This window comes from Taudactylus pleione, unplaced genomic scaffold (assembly GCF_031769625.1).
Source record: "Taudactylus pleione unplaced genomic scaffold, aTauple2 ptg000018l, whole genome shotgun sequence".
Classification (NCBI taxonomy): Eukaryota; Metazoa; Chordata; class Amphibia; order Anura; family Myobatrachidae; genus Taudactylus; species Taudactylus pleione.
The window spans coordinates 946,755-960,229 of record NW_028284420.1 but is presented as its reverse complement, the minus strand read 5'-3'; positions in this window follow the sequence as shown (position 1 = coordinate 960,229).

Below are 13,475 nucleotides of genomic sequence, written 5' to 3'. Positions count from 1 at the left end.
AGGCCATATAGCAGCAGATTACTGCATATCAGAAAACAGGGGTTATAAGCGAATGCAGGTCCCCATGGAGCACCCCTTTATTTCTGGTGAAAAAGAAGGTGGGGGCAGATGGTAAACAGAAATACCGGATGGTGCATGATCTAAAGAGAATAAACAAATGGTTGTTGGTGGATATACCTATAGTGCCTAATTCACACACCTTGCTAAACCAAATACCAGCAACAGCAACTCATTTCACAGTAATTGACTTAGCTATTGCATTTTTTTCTGTACCTCTTACATCAGAGTGTCAGCTCTATTTGGCTTTTACAAGTATGGGCAAACAGTATTGCTGGACTAGATTACTCCAAGGAGGGGCAACCTCTCCATCTGCATTTACAGAGGCTATGTCCATCATACTGCAAGGGTGGAGACCACAGTTTGAGACCACCCAGTTGTTGCAGTACGTGGATGATTTGCTCCTATGTGCAGATACAGAGGGACAGTGTCAAAGTGAAACCAAATCATTACTTATTTTTCTGTGTGAACAAAATTGCAGAGTGTCAAAAGAAAAATTGCAAACAGCTCAAGCACAAGTCACCCTTTTAGGACATTGTATTTCTCAAGTTACAAGACATTTGACACAAGATAGGATATCAGCTATACAGAAAGTGCCAGAGCCCACTACCACCAGGCAACTCAGAGGATTTCTATGACTAATAGGGTATTGCAGGGAATGGATTTCCAACGCATCTCTCATAATGCAGTCCCTCTATGATGCATTGACAGACACAAAATACAAATGGCAACATTAACATCAGAACAGAAAGAAGCTTTTATGCAGATAAAAAACTGCAGTTACACAAGCACCAGCATTAGGATTACCCAGATATGAAAGACCGTTTATGCTATTCTGTCATGAAACACAATTACATGGTCAATGGGTATTAGTGCAGGAACAAGGTGGTAAACAAAGGCCTCTGGCATATTATTCAGTGCAGTTTGATAGTATAATCAAATGAGCAAACTCTTGTATAAAACCAGTAGCAGCTGCAGGTTTTCTTAAAGACAAGGCAGCAGATTTAGTGCTGGACCACTCATTGATAATACAGGTTCCCCAATCAGTAACAGAAATACTTAACCAGGCCAGAACTAAGCATCTTTCTGCAGCCAGGATAACCAAGTATGAGGTAGCCCTACTAAGCCCTACCAATGTGACCATTAAAAGATGCACAGTGTTGAATCCTGCTACATTGCTTCCAATGCAGGATTCAAAAGAGGGGAATAGTGAGGGAGGCATACACATACCTGTTGACAACATACAAGGTAATGGTAATAAGGAACACAACAGTGAGGATGATGTGGGGGATAATGTACTACAAATACAGATAAAATCAAAAATCAATATTTTCCAGAACATAATTGTCTTGAACTTATGAAAATGAACACGAAGGAGCTAGAGAATGTGACAGATGTTCTCTTATCTAATCCATTCTGGGAATTGTTTGTAGATGGCTCTAGATATTATCATGAAGGGTCCCCAAGAACAGGGTATGCAGTCACCACCTTAGATGAGGTATTGATTCAGCAACCACTCCCACCTTCCTGCTTAGCACAGGAAGCAGAGTTGAGGGCACTCATTGAGGCATGTATAATGGCTGAAAATCAGACAGCAAACATTTACACTGACTCCAGGTACGCCTGGGGTGTGGCCCATGATTGCGGGTCTATTTGGAAGAGTAGGGATTTTTTGGGCTCAGCTGGTAAACCCATTAAGCATGCTGATCTCAATAGATTGTTGTTTACAGCCTTACAGCTTCCAAGTAGAGTAACCATTTTAAAGGTGCAAGCACACAACAAGAAGAAAATAGCTGATGCCAAGGGGAATGCCAAAGCAGATGCTGCGGCTAAGCAAGCTGCCCTGTTACCTATCCCAGCCCTCTATGGTATAGAAACAGACTCAAAGAAACACCCCATGGACATACAGACATTACACCAGTTTCAAAAACAGGCCACAGAAGGTGAAAAGAAAAGCTGGGAGAAAAAGGGAGCACATGTGTTAATATGCATTGGGCTAAGGCCACCAGGTGGTGCCTCCCAAGGGCTCTATATCCCCTGATGACCCAGCTGGCCCACAGTCCAGGGCATAATTCAAAGGATGGTTAACACGGTGCTCCAGCACTGGATAGCACAAGGCTTTAATGCAGCAGCTACAGCATACGTAGCATCATGCCAGGTGTGTGGGAAACACAATCCAGGACAGACAGTAAAAGTACCACAAAGGCATACACCAAAGCCATTATACCCATTTCAGAGACTACAGATAGACTATATTCAGTTGCCTCAGGTGGGTACGCCCTCATCTGTACAGACCTCTTCTCTAATTGGCCAAAAGCTTGGTCAGTTGCCAAAGCCACTACAAAAACAACAGCCAAGAAATTAATAAGTGAAGTAATTTGCAGATATGGCATACCAGAAACTATAGAGTCTGATAGAAGGTCACACTTTACAGGAGAAATTGTGCAGCATATCATGAAGGATATGGGCATTGAACAAGCCTTTCCCACCCCTTATAGGCCTCAGGTCAGTGTGCTTCTAGAGAGACTAAATGGTACCCTCAAACTAAAGATACAAAAAATGATGGTACAGACAGGCAAGACATGGGTGGACTGTCTGCCCATAGCTTTATATTCTGTATGACCACCCCTAGAAAAAAATATAAGTTGTCACCTTATGAGTTACTATTCTTGGGACCTCCTAAGGCAGGGTGTTAGTTGCAGCACAATCATGCAGATTTGACAGACTATGTAGCTACTCTTTGTAAACAAGTGAATAACATCCATTCTTTAGTTTTCTCCTCCATTCCAGACCCAGAAGCGGTACCTGGTGTACATTCATTGGAACCGGGCGATTGGGTATACACTAAGAGACACGTCAGAAAGTCTCTGGAGCCAAGATTTGATGGGCCGTCTCAGGTTCTGTTGACTACACCAACTTCAGTAAAAATTGGAGGGAAAAGCATGTGGATACACGCCTCACATTGCAAGAAGTTGATGGTCAAGATTGAACCACCATCATGAATCCTTTTTGTGTAATAATGTTGGCTATACTTAGTCTAGGGGTATGGCACACACACCAGGGGCCAACAGGAGGACAAATAGAGTACTCTAGGGTAGTCTATGGTAACCAGACTTACCAGCTACACAAATTGAATGTAACCTGGTCAGGAGGTTCAATATATATAAAAAGTTTGGGACAAAATAATATAAGGCATCTCTACTGGGCACCGAGGGAGCATGATAACATTACTATCATAAGTGGAATAAAAATTAAGTGTTGTACTGATAAGTTTATGGGCTATAAAGGATTTATGAAAACGTGGGCACAGGGTATTCAGTGTGTCAATAGTATGGACCCTGGTATACCCATAGGAAGCCCAACAACTATAGAAAGAGGTGTACTGCTAGTTTGCACTAATGCCACGCACTTACCAAATAATTCAGTAATGATGACGAGGATGTACATCCTAAATAACAAACCCACTTTAAGGAATGACTCGCTAGTTAAAGTTCCCTCCACTTGTGTAAATGTGGCTACCCAAATACAAACCGCTATATTAAGATTCAATATTTCTTTCCTCCCAGATCCAAAAGGCAGAAGAGAGAATGGTATGATACATTGCTAGGAGCATAAGGTACAGGTATAGGGTTACTTAATAGTGTAGATATAGAAACTTTAGCCAGCAAAATTAATAATGCAGGAGAAGATATGAGAAGATTAGCTACACTGCAAGCTACATGGATGCCTACAGTATTTACCCCATTACAGGCCAGTATATCTTGGGATAATGAATTTTTACAGGTGTTCAATAGCACATTGTTTAACATACTTTACCTGTCAACAAATGTTTCTAAACTGTTCAATTGGACTGAATGTTCTCATAGAACCATGCATCAACATATGCAAAAGGGCAAAGCACAAACACAGTTAATGACAGGTGTATCAGGATTAACCTAAATGGAGTTTTCAAGCCATTTTGATGTTCAGTGCTCTCAGTCGGTTTTGCAACATATACAGATTGTGACATAGTCCAGTATATGTCAATATGTTTTAGAATGCTAACTAGTTACCCATTGCAAATGTTTAGTTATGTGACCAGTTAGTATAAATTAAATATTATGTTACCTTCAAACTAATCTAAATAAACATAATAAATGTTGTAATTGAGATGAATTCCAATATTCATAATTGAGGCAACAGTGCCCCCTACTGTCTTATTTTTATACCTGTTAAAATGCCTACTCAGGAGTTTTTCTCTCAGAAACAACCTACAGTATATAAGCTGTACTGTGTCAGTATAGAAAGAGCCTTATTCCTGCAACAACACTGACTGCAGAAGTGCCAGGATGTTTAAACATATTCCAGTCTCTAGATGCTGAGAGAAGGGCTCCTGGATTTGCTGATGTGATTGCTGTATATACTGAATGAATCGACAACTGTAGCTAAGTATTGTGTTCAATTGACACTTTTATATTCAGTTTGTTTGTTTAAGTGTCATTTCTGAGAAACCACCCATCTGGGATCTTTTAGATTGAACGCACTTGAAACAGTGCGCACTTGAAACAGGAGATCCCGTTTGGACCCCCAGAAAAGAAAGAGGGCAAGTTTTTCTTCATGGCTGACTAGATCCGTACCCTGGGCTGACATTATGGAAACTGCCTGTAAATACATGCAACCAATCAGAACTGTAACACCTTTAGAAGTTTTAACAAATGTTGATTTAAGTATGTATTCTGTAAATGAGAGTCGAGCTGTGGCTGCAATTCTAAATCTCGCTGTCTGTGAGCTGGTCTCACAGATGGAGGAAATGTCAGTAGAGCGAGATTCGCTAAGGGAACAGAATGCTGTACTGAGGACTTGTGTACGGCCCCCAGGAACGCTGTACCAGTGAATTGCAGACTCAGTTTGAACAATATGTGATAAACAGAATGAACAGTAAGAACAAGCAAGGTAGAAAAATCAGACCTGATGCTGCACAAATACGTACATTGATTACTGCTCAGAATTGGGAACAGCTAGACAGTGATTCTGAGGTAGAATAGCGCCCTGTTAGGCATACTACCTGTACATCCACACAGGAGAGTAGACAGCAGCAGCAACAGGTCCTAGCAGATGGGATAGCTATGGACTCAAATAATCAACCTTCCATGTTACCAGCGGTAGAAAATGATAGGACAACAGCTACAACAGGAAGAGGAGGGGTACAAATGTTTGTGAGGAATCCTTTAAATACAAACTCCCCCGAATCTGTAAACATACAAGGGACGAGACAAGGGGTACGGGAGCAGGAAGCCACTGCTTCAGAGACAGCGGGCTTCCGTGGCAATGGAAGATTGGAAACAGAGAGATCTATTGATTGAGATCAGGGGGCTAATGAATCCCTTCTAGAATGAGTACTCAGACTGTGGGAGGAGGGAGGAGTGTCCATTGAGTTAAATGCCAGGGAGATGGCCCAAATGGGAACTTTGTCAATAGATCCCCGGGTGCGTTTGCAGTTGCAGATGTATCGTAGTAGGAGTGGTATATGGACCCCACTGATAGGAGTACGAGCAGCCATATGTGAAGTGGTTAAAACTCCAATGTCTTTGATACCTACCGCCCCATGGCATAACACCACAAAAGGTATTCGTAGATTGCGTTTACTGAGATGTGTGTGAGGCCTTGTGAAAGTGGTGACCACGGATGGTACAGGCGCTACTCTAACCCTCTGGGGTGGTCCTGATTTGTGTGTGTTGGATAAAGAGATGTGTGATGTGTTTGTAAAGTCAGCACCAACAAACATGAAAGCCCCTCTATATTTAGCGGTGGGTGCCTCAGCTAGTATGACTGTATGGCAATTGAGCCACATGTTAGGTCAATTGGGACATTTAGGGACAGATGCACCACAACAGAGACAGCTAACGCCAAAGGGACCCCAGGCCAAGAGTAATACACGTCACAAAGCATCCTGCAAACAGATGTTTTTCGAGTTATTGAATGCAGGTACCCCAAGAAAAGAAATAGATAGGGTTGGGACTAATGTCTTGTTAAAAATGTGGTTAGCATTGAAGAAGAAGGGTGGTAACACAACACTCACCAAGCAGATAGCAAAGAGTGAGGTAGATGAGGAAGTAGCAGAGCAAGTGATTCCAACTGCTCCTCCCCGGAGTCCCTTCTCCATGCTGTCACCCTATGCTGAGGTAAGGGCAGAGCTAGACTCATTTTTGGGGACACGCCCTGCAAAAGATACTCAAAAAACAGGAGGGTGGATTGTACCACAGCCTTTATGACTGAAAGGCGAGTCTCTGGATTCACAGGCAAGGAGATCACAGCCTGTGAAATACCAGATATGCACATTACAACCAGAGACAAACGCCCTTATGTGTTATGTGCAATTTTGTGGGATAATGGGGCTACTGTTACATACTGTACAGCTCTGTTAGATACTGGAGCTGAAGTCTCATTGTTCCACAGAACACAAGTACCAGCTAGTGCCACTACATGGGTAGCAGTAGAAGGCCTGGGGGGTACTCAAACATGGGATGCATGATGCCACTGCAAGATGCGGCTAGGCAAAAGGCCTTGGTTCCATGCAGAGGTGTTGGTGTCTGACCTGCCAGACAATATCATTAGTATGGATATTTTGAAGGTACAGTCCATAGACACCCCCTCAGGCACCTATGTGTTTGGTTGTGCCATAAGGACATGCACCCTCTTGCCAGTGAAATTGTAGTGAGGGGTGAGGCTAAATGGGACCCTGTGTATATCCCTGTCCCTGACACCCCTGTGCACATGAAGCACCGCAAACCAGGTGGCCACAAAGACATTACAGAGACATTGGTGGCCTATGTGGAAGCAGGATTATTCAGACCGGCCATCAGCCCATTTAATGCCCCTGTGTTCCCAGTGAAGTAACCTGATGGATCATGGAGAATGACTGGATTATCGGGCTTTGAATGAAACCACACAGCCTTTAACTGCAGCAGTTCCTGACATGATCTCAATTGTACAGAAGATTCAAGATACTTCTTCTGAATGGCATGCAGTAATTGATCTGGCTAATGCATTCTTTTCTATTGCTATTGATCCACGCAGTCAAGACCAGTTTGCCTTTTCCTGGGAAGGGAGACAGTATGCTCCTAAAGTGTTTCCTCAAGGGTGGAAACACAGCCCATCCATATGCCATAGTCTTGTGTCCAGGGACCTGGAGAGACTGACCGGACAGCTGAAGTGTCAGATATACCACTACAGTGATGACATTATGTTGTCCGAGGCAACCGCAGAGGAGGTAACTGAAGATCTACACAAATTGACCACCTACATGGAAGATCGAGGGTGGGCAATTAACCAGAACAAAGTACAAGGTCCTGCCCAAACTGTAAAGATTCTAGGCATGATGTGGACTGGTCCGCAGAGGAAGATTCCAGAGCCTATGTTGGATGCTATTGCTCAATTAAAGACTCCCACCACAATGAAAGAAGCTCAACAAGTGCTGGGGACACTGGGATATTGGAGATCTCTCATTGGGGACTCATTCTCAGACCAATCTACAATGTAACCAGAAAGAAGTCTGAATTTGTATGGACCAATGAACAAGAAGACGCATTTCAAGCTGCAAAACAAGCTATCAAGGCACATAATGCTCTGGGCCCAATACAGTCAGATCAGCCATTTTATCTGGATGTAACTGTGACAATTCATGGAATGTCTTGGGGTCTATGGCAGAAGAGCATGAACAGTGGGGAGAAGAAAATTCCCATAGAGTTTTGGGCTAAACAATATGCCCCTGTACCATGCAGATACACGTCTTTGGAGAAGACTCTGTTAGCGGCTTATACTGCCTTGCAGCATGTGGTGACTACAACCAAGAGTCAGCCAGTCACCATCAGGACCGAGTTACCAGTGGCTGGTTGGTTGAGACAAGAGGGGCTAGCAATCACCATCGTGACCACTGGGCTTCCAACGAGACCCTTGTGGTAGGGTCTCGTCTGCCGCAAGCCCCAGTGAGCTTCCAGCTCTAATAGAGCCGGAAGCTCACTACTGACATCACTCGTGATGTCTGTAGGGCCGCCCACAAAGGCAGGCATTCCTTCAGGAATGCCTCTGTTTGTCCAGCCACCCCCACCCTGCCTACAAAACGGGGCGAGCTGTTGATCAACATCGATAGCTACCACGTTTGTAGTGAGCCCCGGCGCGAGAGCATTTCTCTCTCGCTCTGGGGCTTGCACACATGCATTGCGCATGCTGCACGTGCGCACTGCCCCACCATCGACCCGCTTGCGAGTGCATAGATCTTGCGAGCAGGTCTGAATCAGGCCCTATGTGTGGTCCTGTTGTAATGAAGGAAGAGTCCACATAGGGCATGTGAACACTCACACTGGATTGGAAGGAAATGAGATTGCCAATGCCTTGGTTCAAGTGCACGCTATAGCCCTAATTGATGTTGAAAATTTGGAATTGTATAATCTTGGAGAATGGGCCCATGGCCAAAGTGGATATTGAGGAGCTGAAGGTACCTATGCATTGGCCAAGAGATAGGGTATACCAATGACACAGTTAATCGCCCGAGAAATAGTGGAAAAGTGTGAGACTTGTCAATTGTTAAACTACAGGAAGAAATTCACTGGTGATGTGGGCTCCATCTACAGAGGGGAGTGGGCCAGCCAGGTATGGCAAATGCACTTTATTGAGCCTTTACCACAAGGAAAAGGACAAGTAAAGTTTACATGTACTGCAGTTGATACTTATTCTGGTGTCCTACTAACAAGGCCAAGCCAATCCACAGACCAGAAAGCCACTCTGAAGATGTTGGAAGACCTACAAAGACATTATGGTTTACCACAAGAAATACAATCGGATAATGGTACCCACTTCACTGGACATCAAGTTCATGCCTGGGCTCAGGAGAAGGGAGTGTATTGGGTGTACCATATACCTTATTACCCTCAGACAGCATTCCTAATAAAATGCATGAATTACCCACTCAAGGACAAGATTAGGAAAAAGATGCCCACAAATACTCTGAGGGGATGGGATAAGGTCCTTGGGGAGGTAGAGTGCAGTTTGAATTAAATGGCTGTGGGGGAAGACATGTTACCCTTTCAGAAAATATTGACACCAGTACCACCAACACCCCCACACAAGATTATCATCCAGGTAAAAAAGAGTCTACAAAAATCTAGTTATCACAGTTTGCGTCTACACTCTCCAAGAAGTACCATGTGAATTGGAAGTAGACACTGGAATTGTACACGTGATACTAATTATATCTCTTTTTCCACACACAGGTTGTATCCAAGAACTACATAGACCACCATCAAGATGCCATATTTCAATCTGCTGGACCAAAGACCTGATCGGGGGCATCTAATGCGGTGATGGAGGAAGTGATTCTTACAGTGTGGATGACTGTACCGGAGACTGACCTATCTCAACATGGAAATTATACAACTACTGGAGCAAAGAAAATAGCAAGGGCTCTAAATGGAATGACTAATGACTGGAACAATCAGTTGGTTCAGCTACTGTACATTATGCTTAAAAAATGTGGACACTTGGATCAAGCACACAATACAATGACTCAGAGTATGATCTAGATGGTACAGGATGGCTATCCTGGCTAGATCCAGCTAATTGGTTCTGTGGGATCAAAGGGTGGTTCATGGGAATCTTACATTTAATAGGATATATTTTAATAATGTTTTTAGCAATATATTTGGTGATCAAATGTGGTATATGGTTATTAGGAAAATTTTGTTCTAGTGTAGAAATTGTTAAATCGTATCCTGTTAAGATGATTACTGACACAGGAGTCATTTGGAAGGTATATGGTGCAATATCACCTGAGAGCAAGGGTGGAGTGTATCAAGAGTAACCAAAATAGAGTTTTCAAGCCATTTTGATGTTCAGTGCTCTCAGTCGGTTTTGCAACATATACAGATTGTGACATAGTCAAGTATATGTCAATATGTTTTAGAATGCTAACTAGTTAGCCATTGCAAATATTTAGTTATGTGACCAGACAGTTAGTATAAATTAAACATTATGTTACCTTCAAACTAATCTAAATAAAAATAATAAATGTTGTAATTGAAATGAATTCCAATATTCATAATTGAGGCAACAGTGCCCCCCTACTGTCTTATCTTTATACCTGTTAAAATGCCTACTCAGGAGTTTTTCTCTCAGAAACAACCTACAGTATATAAGCTGTACTGTGTCAGTATAGAGGTAGCCTTATTCCTGGGACAACACTGACTGCAGTAGTGCCAGGATGTTTGAACATAATCCAGTCTCTAGATGCTGAGAGAAGGGCTCCTGGATTTGCTGATGTGATTGCTGTATATACTGAATGAATCGACAACTGTAGCTAAGTATTGTATTAAATTTACACTTTTATATTCAGTTTGTTTATTTAAGTATAATTTCTGGGAATCCACCCATCTGGGATCTTTTAGATTGAACCCACTTGAAACAACAGGTAACGAACAAGCATACAGAAGGATGTTTAATATATCTTCCTTATGGATACAAATTCAGGGTAAGATGTTGTGTACTGACAACTTTTGCACAGGTTTAGTTCATGTGTATAATGTCACACAGAGACAGGTGATGTGTAAGTATTTCATCTTACCAGTCCCCTTGTAGACAACTACTGGAGGCACTCAATTGTGGACTCCCCAGATGAGAGGTACACACATAGACACCAGTAATAGGACACATGACTTATCCCTGTGTACTGATACTGATGATGGATTAGTATGTCCTCAGCAAACACAGCTATATAAGCCTTGTAAGTTAGAACACCCAACCAGTGCATGCAACTGGGAATTTCATGATAAAGAGGTGGATATGCTTTTAGAGGTGGAGCCTCAGGTTGTATGCCTAGCCACATAAGATATGAATACAACGTCCCTCTATAATTTACCAAATCCTTTTTCCGGATGCTTATTTAACGTTACACACCTCAGGTGGAAGAACACTACTTATGTGTTCTATGCGAAGAGACAAGATGTACAGTTTGAATTTCAGGTGACTGAGATACCTCCCTATAACCTTACAGTTAATCTCCAAAGTATCATTAATGCCAATAATATAGAAAAACTTGCTCACCACTTGCAGAAAGTAAACTATTCTGCCCATCATGCACAAATGCAGACACTTGTAGAAGCAGAGAAATTGGCGGAAGTAGCCACACAATTAAAAGACAATTTACAGCACCAATGGTGGGATGTGTTCACAGGTAACTCACCTTAAGTCAAAAGGATGTTTAGTGGTCTCATTCACCAAGTAATAGTTATAATTATTGTGCTCATTCTGTGGAATTACTATTTATCCAGGGCCATCTCTTCCATTGGACTTGTTAGGCAGTTACCCAAGGGCCCAAAGCTTGTAGGGGGTCTACCAACCCACCCCCTGCAAACGTGGTCAGTTGGTAAATTTGTGATAGTTTTATAAGCCGACCGCCGGTGCACTGTATTCTGATCTAATCTCCCCCACCCAATCTCCCCCCAGTGACGAGTACTCACCTCAGTCCCAGTTTCACTTCACCCGCTGGCTTCAGACCAGTCAGACAGAGTCTCCCTGCATGTGTGGGAGGTCTGGTGGGCATGCAGGAGGGTTTAATTTTATTGACCATTTACATTTTTTCCCGTAAATGGGTGGGTAGGGGCCCCAGTGCATTGCTTTGCCCAGGGCCCACACTGCTGTTAAGACAACCTTGTATCTATCCTATAGTTTTTGGAAAATGGTAAATAAGACATCTACACTGGTAGGGACTCTCTTTGTCACACATAAGAAGAGTGCCTCTGAGTGGAAAAAGTGTGTTTAGCATGTCAAAGAATTACATTGATCGCACCTAAGAAGAAATGTGTTTTCTGTAGTACTGATGTTGGAAGAAACCCCTCTTTCTAGGGAAAGATGCGCCGGGATTCTTGGTATTCTAGTAATGAATGATGCTCGCATCTACTTGCATAGCATCATTAGGGTGACTATGGAATTACTATGACTCCAATAAGGGAGGGATACTATGTTTTAATAAAAAGAGGGGATTGTGAGGGTCTATAATAATTTGTAGATGGTTTATTAAAGCAAAGTTTCGTCAGTACTTAGGAAGAAACCTATTTTCCTTTACACAAAAATCATGACATTGAACCAGTAGCTGATACAGAGGCTGAACTCCCGAAATAGGACACTAAGGCCCTGATTCAGAGCCGCTCGTAAGCGGCCGCTCGTTCGTTCTGACCGATGTTCGCACATCTGCGCATGCGTACGGATTTGAATACGCATGCGCGAACCAGTCAGTGCGGACGAAAATTGTTTGTTCGCTATATAGCGAGTGCCTGCTATTTTGAGTGACAGAAGGAGGCGTATGTGGGTGGTAACAGGGGAAGGTGCTTGAAAAACGGGGGTGTGGAATTCGAACGCAGGCGTGCTTAAAGGTCAAAACGGGCGTTTTAAGGGAGTGCATAATTAATACAGCAGCGTCATTGACCACGTCACTTGGTTTTTTTTTACTCAGAACTGCTCGCAAAATAGCGGTTGAAAAAACCAGCCACAAGAATAGCGAGCAGTTCATACGCTTTTCGATGTACTCAATTAATCTAATAAATAGCGGACATGACGTATGGTGCGAGCGGCAAGGGGGCATATTTTTCAAAATTACAACCGCAAGTTTTGCTCGCTCGTTCAGACTTAGAGGCGTGAACAGACAGCAATTAGCGAACGGTTCATTTGAATAGCCACCCCTTGTTTTAGAACGAACGACCGCAAATAGCGAGCGGCTCTGAATGAGGGCCTAAGTTTGGACTCCGTGAAGACAAGACAGAATGAAGACCCTCTGAAACATCTTATGTACTTGTTAACCAACGAAATGTATAGTTTGCTGTTAACCATTTTTGGCAAATGCTTGTAACACAGCGGTTTTCTTGAACTTATAAAATGCAGCTTAAAGAGGAACTCCCTCAGAGCTGAGTTGAATTAGTCACAGTGTGTGCTGAGTTTACTTATCTCCACAGCCAGCTGGATAAATACAAGAGCAGAGTTTCTCATACCTTGGTCTAGGTGTAGGAAGCCTCGTCACCCTAACAACACCATTAATTTTGACCAAATCCTCAATTTGCTGAATTGCAGCCCCAAGCTTGCAAGGAACCTCCACCATGCTTCACTGTTGCCTGCAGACACTCATTAATGTACCGGTCTCCAGCTCTTCACCGAACAAACTGGCTTCTGTTACAGCGATATACTGTATTTAAAATTTTTACTCATCAGTCCAGAGCACCTGCTGCCATTTTTATGCACCCCATTTTCCATGTTTTCATGCATAGTTGAGTCGCTTGGTCTTGTTTCCACATAGAAGGTATGGCTTTTTGGTCACAATTCTTCTATGGAGACCACTTCCGGCAAGACTTCTCCAAACAGTAGATGGGTGTACTTGACTGGTTTCTGCCAGTTCTGCG